The 8,390-nt window shown below is 35.9% G+C and overlaps 1 pseudogene; it reads right to left on the bottom strand.

The window, feature by feature from the left end:
* Window positions 1-498: 498 nt before the first annotated feature.
* Window positions 499-2,738, bottom strand: LOC101571218 (annotated as a pseudogene).
* Window positions 2,739-8,390: the final 5,652 nt, after the last annotated feature.

Here is an 8,390-nt window from a genome sequence, read left to right as displayed (position 1 = left end):
TGTATTTTTAAGGCAGGGTCCACAGGGTCTTAAGGGTCTCACTCTGTAGATAAGATGCAGAGTGATTCTCCTGTTTACAGCCTTCCAAGCACTGGGATATTGGGCGCATTCCTCCATGCCCAGTCTCAATCGTTATCTCAGCACGCCCTGGAGTTGGGCCAGCATGGCATGCCCGGGATCAAACCCCAGCCACTGCACTCTGCCTAAGCAGGAAGATAAGTAAAATAGAACTTGCAATATGGACATATTTTAAGCAAAATGCCAAAAAATTCAAAGTAAAGCTGATTTTATAACGACTTTCTAATTAGTTCCTTTCATTGATTTATTATTTATATTCTCTAAAGGTCTTCAACATATATGTTAAATACCTGTATAATTGTTTCTTTTAGTGCTTCATTTGTTACAGCTGCTACATTTTTTCTTGAGGCACATCCAAGTACTTTGAAAAACAGTAGTGAAGTAGCTTAATGCCACATATATTAAAACTTCACACCTTACTCAGTCTGAGATTTTTGCCTCCTTTGATCTGTTCGTCTTTTTGCAAGAACACCACTCTCCAGGACATCTGAGTTCCTCTTGTTGTCTTCTTTGTGTTGATTCTAATACTTCTAGTCCTTTGGGAAGGACACAGAGCTCCTTTTGATGTTCTTCCTAAATATGAGAAGAGAACCTTAGTTCCATGCCTGGGGCCAGGGCCAATGAATGAAAGCTGACCAGACTGATAGATGCTGTTTGAGGTACATTGGAAAGTAAAATTAGACATAGAAATTCATTTTGTCTTCTCTCTACATCCTTTAGTCTTTTTGGACGCCTTGTATATTCTTCAAATGGAACATTTTGCCTGTTGAACACCTGATTCTCTGTTTCTAATTTTTTTGCCTCCAAATTTTCCACTTTTTCTTGCAGTGTTCAAGTTTTTCTCATGAAGTGATGGTCTCTTTTTCTGAACAGCTGAAGTTCATTGTAGTTTCTCTTTAGCCTGATTAAACTTCTCTTTTCTGATCATGATATGTTCATCAAGCTTGTGATTTTCTTTTTTAATGTATTTTAGTATAGGAACTGCAGGGTCTCACTACACAGATCGGACTCATAGTGATCCTCCTGTTTTCAGCCTCCCAAGTGCTGGGATTATGGGCACGTGGCACCATGCCTAGTCTCAGTTGCTGTCTCAGCATGCTCCAGGGGTGGGGCTGGCATGGCAGGTCCTGGATCAAACCTGCTCCTTGTGTCTCACTAAGCAGTCGTTTTAGTACTCTGAGCTATCTGGCCAGCCCTGGAAGGCTTTTCTTTTAACTACTGTACCTATTTTTCTTCCAATGTCTTTTTCATCTTGCCTTCTTAAATTACAGCATTCTTGCTTTAATCTATCCACCATTTCCTTCAGCATTTGTTTTGAATTCAGCAGTTCATTCTCAGATTAGTACAGTGAGGTCACTTGCACCTGCAAACTACTAATTTGCTGTTTCAGATCAGAATTTTGTATTTTTTCTTTGTATTTTCAATATTCACAGTTAATTATGGAAGTTTTGTCCTAATACTCTGAAGTTCCATTCTGCATGACTCCTCTGCCATCTGTGAAGCCTGCAGTTTCTCCTTGTGCTGATCCTTTTCACATTGTCTCTAAATCCCATGCTCCATTTTTATTTTCTCTAAATCCACTAATCAGCTCTGAAGTTTCAGCTTTTCATCTTGTAACTCCACAAATTTTTGATAACCTTTTTCCTTGGCAACTTGCACTTATGTATTAACTCACACTCTTTCTACAAAGAACATTTTCTGCTGCTAAAGAGCTGATTTGAGAATTTCATTATTTGACTGTAGCCTATCCAGTTCACTTTGAATCTTATTTCTTTCTCCTTCGAGCTTACTCATAGTTCTTACTGCATCTAGTTTGATGTCTGTTATTTCTAGCTTGTTTGAGTGTTTTATCTCATTCAATTTACTTCACAATGTATTCATTTTTCAGTCAGCTTTATGGAATGCAAACAAATATTTTGTTCACTGATTGACTGTAGCTGTTTTTCCAAGCATTCACCCTGCAACTTCACCATTTTTCAGCTTCCGGGGATGTGACTATAATCTGCATCTCAGACAACTGCTCTACCTGCATTCTTTGGACATTTTCTACCTGAGCACTAGAATTCTTTTTCAGCCCTCAATTCTGCTACTTCATTCTCTAAGCCTTTTAATTTCTGATTCTAATGGGCTTTTTCTCGAATGAGTTGCTGCACTCATTTTCTCTCCTTTGTGGAATCAAGACTAAGTAGCTGATTATGTAGGCCTTCTTTATCCTTCTCCAGTCATGCAACCTCTGATTCATAGTTCACTTTTTCTCCTAAACTACTTTCAAATTCTTCTTTCTGGTGTTCCAATTCTTCAGCTCTATACTTTTCCACTTCTTCAGCCATATTCTGAGAACACTTTCACATTGGAGTTTCTCTCTTATTGTATCTGGGCTATTAACAATTCCAATTTTTGCAGAGTTAATACCTGCCCTTTTCTCATCTTCTAAATCTTTAGTTTTTCACTACTACTTCTCCTCTTAGTTCCTCAAGCAGCAACTGGATTTTTTCTGGTTTGTTTTTTTCACTTGACAGGAGCTTCAGTTTGTTTTGTGATTTTATGTACACATCCTGCAACCTTGTGTGCTCAAGTTTTAGGGTCTGATAATTGGTTTTATCACATAAACTTTCATCAATTAACATTTTTTGAAACTCAGATTCAGAATTTAGATCACTGTCTCCACTAGATGGAAAAAATGTTGAGAAAAAGTGTCCATATTGATAAGTGAGCTGAAAAACCACATAAAAATAATTCATAGTTGCATATTTTAGTTTACTTTTCAGGAGTATTTCCCACTTCTTTCTTGCTAAGGCTAAAGCTCAGCAGGCCAAGTTACATCAGACTCAAAAGTGGTCCCCACAACAGTGTGCACAGAACTTAACACACATTGATGTCTTGGGAGCATTGTCCACATGGGGACATCTCCAGGTTTCCAAACACCAACAGCCACTCTACTCTGTTAGCAGAGGTATTGGGGCTGCTGGACATGGTCTCCCAGCCATGGTGTTTCCCAGCCTGCACAGCCCACAGAAGTCCTGGTGGCCGAGGACTGTCCAGCTGTAAGAGACCCTCGCTGTCCCCTTGAGCTCACAACTGTGAAACACACTGATCTATCCTGGGAAAGAGCTCCTAGTGGGAGTGGACAAAAGCCCTGTCCTCACTTCTTTGGCAAACTGGCTTCCCAGGAGGGTGGAGTTGTCCCCAGTACCAATGTGCAGCTTAAGGCCCTTTCTGCACCCCTTTTCAAATTTTAAGTAAGATTGGTGTCTTACTTTTATCATTACTTAAACAAATACACAATACCGACAAGGTAAAGAAGGAAAACTTTATTTTAAGTCACATTTTGTAGAGGTTTCAGTCTTTAGTTGGCTGCCTCCAAAGCAGGTTCCTATGGCAGAGGGTGACTACAAAGGAGCAACAGTTCATTCCAGAATGCACAATAGGCTGCAAATCAGTGAAGCCTACTTCTCTGTTTTATCCCATTCAGGCTAAAAGCCTATTGAGTGATGCCGCCCACACTACGCATGACCCTTCCCGTCCTCCACATACAGAAATACGCTAAACGAGGATCACACCATTGGTCCAGCCACATATGGATCAATGTCCACCCCTTGAGCATATGAAGCTTTGAAGAAACATCAAAATAGAAACCATGACAATTGATTTGGATATTCACAACTGTAAACTTGTGTCAGAGAAATGCTTCTTTTGAGTCCCATAAATTCAGATATGATTTACTGATTATCATTTAATTTTAGGAGACATTTTATTTCTTCTTTAATAGTATTTGGGACCACTGACTATTTAAGTATGTGTTATTTAATTTCCATATGTTTACATAGCTTTTATGCTTTCTTTTTCTATTGATATCTAGTTTTATTGCACTTTGATATAATAATACGAATGGTAAGAATACAGGTTTTTTTGTCTTCTTAGACATGCTTTACTAGTTAGTACGTGGTAGTTTTTTGGAGAAAGCTATTAAAAGAGAATATGTATTTTGTCATTAAGTGGACTGTAGATATTTATTCAGTCCATTTGTTAATTTTTTTGTTAAACATTAATTTTTTGGGTTGAACTTTTTTTCAGTTTGTATATTTGTGATAGTGTGATTATATTATTAGTTAAATATTATTAATATTTGTTTGGTTTTTTATATCTAATAGTGTTTCCTTTTTAAATTTAAGGGCACCATAATTGAGTATTCATGTTTATAATTGTTGTCTTCCTGTTTAATGGTTCTAGTACCCATTGTGGAAAATTTTCCTTTGCTTCACTTAATCAGCATTGCATTTAGTTCACTTTAGTTGAACATAACATAGCTACATTTGCTTGTTTTGGGCTTCTTGTTTTCTCATGGAACATTGATTTCCATCCTTTGATTTTTAATTTATAAATTTCTTTTTGTGTTAAATGTGTTTCTTGTATAGATCATATGGTTGAACTTTGAGGATCAATTCTATTTATCTGTGACACTTTATAGTGAGTCAAGTTCATTTACGTTGATAGTTATAATGGATAGATATTGCCTTATTTGTGTAATTTCATCATTTTCTGTGGCTATTTTGATTTCTTTCTCTTTTACTTCAATGCTAGTCCTGTCTGATGCTATTAACTATACTGAACATTTTGGTATTGCTAGCTTCATTATCTCCTTCTAGGATAACTTTGAGAATTCTCCAGAATATTAGTTTATTTTCCATTATAAAAACAACATTAGAAATGATACAAAATTTCACTAAAAAAGTAATAGGGGGATGGGGAGATAGCTCAGTAGAATAAGAGCTTGCCTGGCAAGTGTAGGGTCCTGAGTTCAATCTCTGGTACTGGAAAAAAGATGGTAATAGAAATTCAATAATTTTTGATCTAATGCATGATGCTATCTTCAAATTAGTTGCTTAGGTTACCATTCATAAACATGAAGATTTGATTTTCTAGGTTGCAAGACAGTGAGGCCCCCTAACATGGGCAGGCTGAGCTAGCAACCATGTCTAAGTGTGGTAGCCCATGCCAGTAATCGCAGCTCTGGAGAGACTAAAAGCAGAAGGATCATCATGAATCCGAGCTGCATAGTGAGATGCTGTAACAACCACATACATTGTTTTAAAATGCAGATTTGGTTTTAAACTAAACAACAAAAAAGCTATGAGAAATTAAAAAGAAAAAATAATGGAAATAAAGACAGCAATGTGCAATGCAGGAAAAATGGTTGAAGACCTGTCATCTTTTTCTAAATGTGTACCATTTCTCATGTCTTATCAATTATGATTATACTCTCTTTTAAAACCTTTGAAAAATAAAGTAAAAAGGACAAGAAAAAAAATGAATGCTTATTGAAAGCAACAGCTAATATTCAATTATTTCTCCAGTCTTTCATACCTATATCTGTTGATCTGAGAAACAGATTTGATGATAAAAATACATAAAAATAATTGTTAATTTGCTATTCTTAGTTTGAAAATCTGTACCATATGTATTGTTGTATGTTACACTGTTTCTGTATTTTTGTTATTTATCTTTACTTTTGTTTTGTTTCTATGTTTTAAAATAAATTAAAACCAATTTTTATAAAAGAATGAAAAGAAAAAAATTAAGCATTACCTGCTTTCTTCAAATAACCAACATAAACAGGCAGTACAATTATCCAAATTATCCTGCCTGCATACCTACATATATCTTTTTCCATTCATTCTTTTGTCCTTTTGTTCATCCCAATTTTTCCTTCCAATTAAATAATTTCTTTCCTTTTCACCATATCTATTGTGCATTTCTAATACCATTTACTCTTTCAGGTTATCACACTAGGGAGACAATATGATGTTTGCACATGTGGATCTGATTTATTTCACTTTCCAATACAGTTTCCAGTTTCATGTATTTATCTACAACAGGCTTGAATTTGTCTTTTATAGCTGATCAATACTCCAGTGTGTACAAATATCCTTTCTTTTTATCCTTTACTCAGTTGATGGGCATTTGGGTTGTTTCCAGGATTTAGCTATGATAAATTATTATGCTATAAATATGGGTGCACATGTATCGCTGTGGTGTGGTGATTTATTTTGGAAAAATACCTAGGAGGGGAATAGCTAGCTTTGAATGGGACCTCCAATCCTAAATTTATTGCGGAAACTCCATATTGATTGCCATAATGATTGTACAAACCTGTACTCCCACCAACAGTTCCATCAATTTGTGAAAGATAATTTTGCAAGATATAACAGTCTGGCTTAAAAGTTGTTTACTTTTACAGCTATAAATATTTTATCCCAAGTTCTCCTTGCCTTTATTGTGCTAAGAAGGCTCTTCTAATGTAGGTCAGTTTTACTTTATATGTGATTAATTGCTTTTCACTAGCAGCCTTCAAGGTTGTGTTCTTGTGCTGGGTTTGGGGCATTTAATTATTATATGATGCATAATTGTTTTTCTAATCATCAGAGTCTATGTATTTCACTTATCCATTTGTCAAATTATTTTCCAATGTCTGAAAATTTGTCTGCTACTACTTGCATATATAGACAATTTATGCCCTTTGTACTTTATTCTAATATTTCATTAATTCTTCTATAGTAATTACTTCTATATTATTCTTTTTTAGTCATCTTGCAACTGCTGGTTATATGTTCTCTTGTTGATTTTAAGATATTTCCCATTAATTCATCATTGACCACAACCCTCCTCTCCCATAGATCTAACACTCTGTCTTCACTTTGGTCACTTCTCTTAGCCATATTTTCATTCATATTTTTTTCATCTCCTGGATATCTATTTGGAACTTTTTATGGATTTCCATTATTTTCTGTGTTGAGCATTCATAGTTTTCATTTCTCTTTCAGATCCAATAGATTATTACTAGTTTCTTTTCTAGATTTGTTAATCTTTTGTTTCATTAGGATCATTATCTGATTAGTTATATCATCTTTAATTTCACCAAGAAAATTATCAAACTGTTTTACTCTCAGTGTTACCCTTTCATACCTTTCTGCTGTGTAGCTTATGATTCCTTCCTTCTCAATGCTTCTTGACAGGGTTTGGGGAGATCTGTGATTGGAGGTAGGAATTTTGTTACCTTGTCATTTCATATTTCTATTATTTGTTTGATTGTTTTTTGTGCTGGTGTTTGCAGCTTCTTTGGCACAGTGCCTAGTTCTTTGCAAGTGAGCCACAGTATGCTTTATGCCTCCTCCAGGCAATTCATATGTCAACATATAGGGAAAACCTATTGGCAGCAAAAATGTGTGACACTGGCTATAGCAGTAAACTCAGTGACAATATAGACATCAATATAGGGTTTATCAGCTGCACACTGACAAACCCTAAGAGCCTCTCAGAGACTGCCCTTAACGAAAACAAAGTGTGCATGATTTTAACAAAGACAATTATACCATACAGATGTTGACCTACATTACTTCAGCCCACTAATTTCTACTAGATCTAAGTAGCAGGGCAAGAGATCAAGCATATCACTGGACTAAATGTCATCTCTTTCCTGTCCACCCCCTCTGGAGATTATGCTCACCAAATTACATCCTCCATCCACAGTATACAGGTAACATGAACCTCCTGGCCTGAGACTGATCCACCCAGGAGACCCCAGGATAGCCCTGTTTAGGTCACAACTGTTCCAAGCCTGTCTCCCAAGGCTGTGACTGAACTTGGTTTCCCTAAGATAACAGTTTAGCTGTGAAGAAAAATCTCCCTCATATTTGTTGGTCTGAGGAACAAAAATTCTCAGCTTGATTTAAATCAAACTTTTAGTTGTCTTTTCTGCTATCCTACGCTGTGGACAAGCCTGTAGCAAAGATGGATATGATTTGGTTGTTTGGTTCCTCCTCTCTTCCCTTGCACATAAGTCATGCAGTACCTAGGAAATGTCATGGGATTGGTGGGGGCAGGCCATGTGGTTTCTTCGTGCTGATGGCTCCTGCAGAAATCATACTGGTTAAATTGTGACATTTTTAAAAATATATGGAAGCATTGGGTATAGAGCAGTATATGTGGAAAAATGGCAACCAAAATTTACAATAAGTTAACAGTATAGATATGTAAGTTTGGATATATGGTTGGATATTACCAGATTTGACAATAAAATACATAATACATCAACCATTGCTAACCAGCTATTCTTGGTTTGAAAAATCTGTAATATATGTATTATTGTATGTTGCCCTGTTGCTTTCTTTGTTTCTGATTTTTGCTCTTGCTTTGTTTTTACTTTTCCAAATTAAATTAACTTAAAAAAAAGAAGGGTTGGTGTGATGGCTCAATATAATAAGCACTTGCCTGGCATGCACAAGGACATGAGTTCAAATCCCTATTCTGAAAAA

This window comes from Octodon degus, unplaced genomic scaffold, assembly GCF_000260255.1.
Source record: "Octodon degus isolate 3935 unplaced genomic scaffold, OctDeg1.0 scaffold00394, whole genome shotgun sequence".
NCBI lineage: Eukaryota > Metazoa > Chordata > Mammalia > Rodentia > Octodontidae > Octodon > Octodon degus.
Note: the sequence above shows the minus strand (reverse complement) of the source record. Positions and strands in the feature narration are given on the sequence as shown.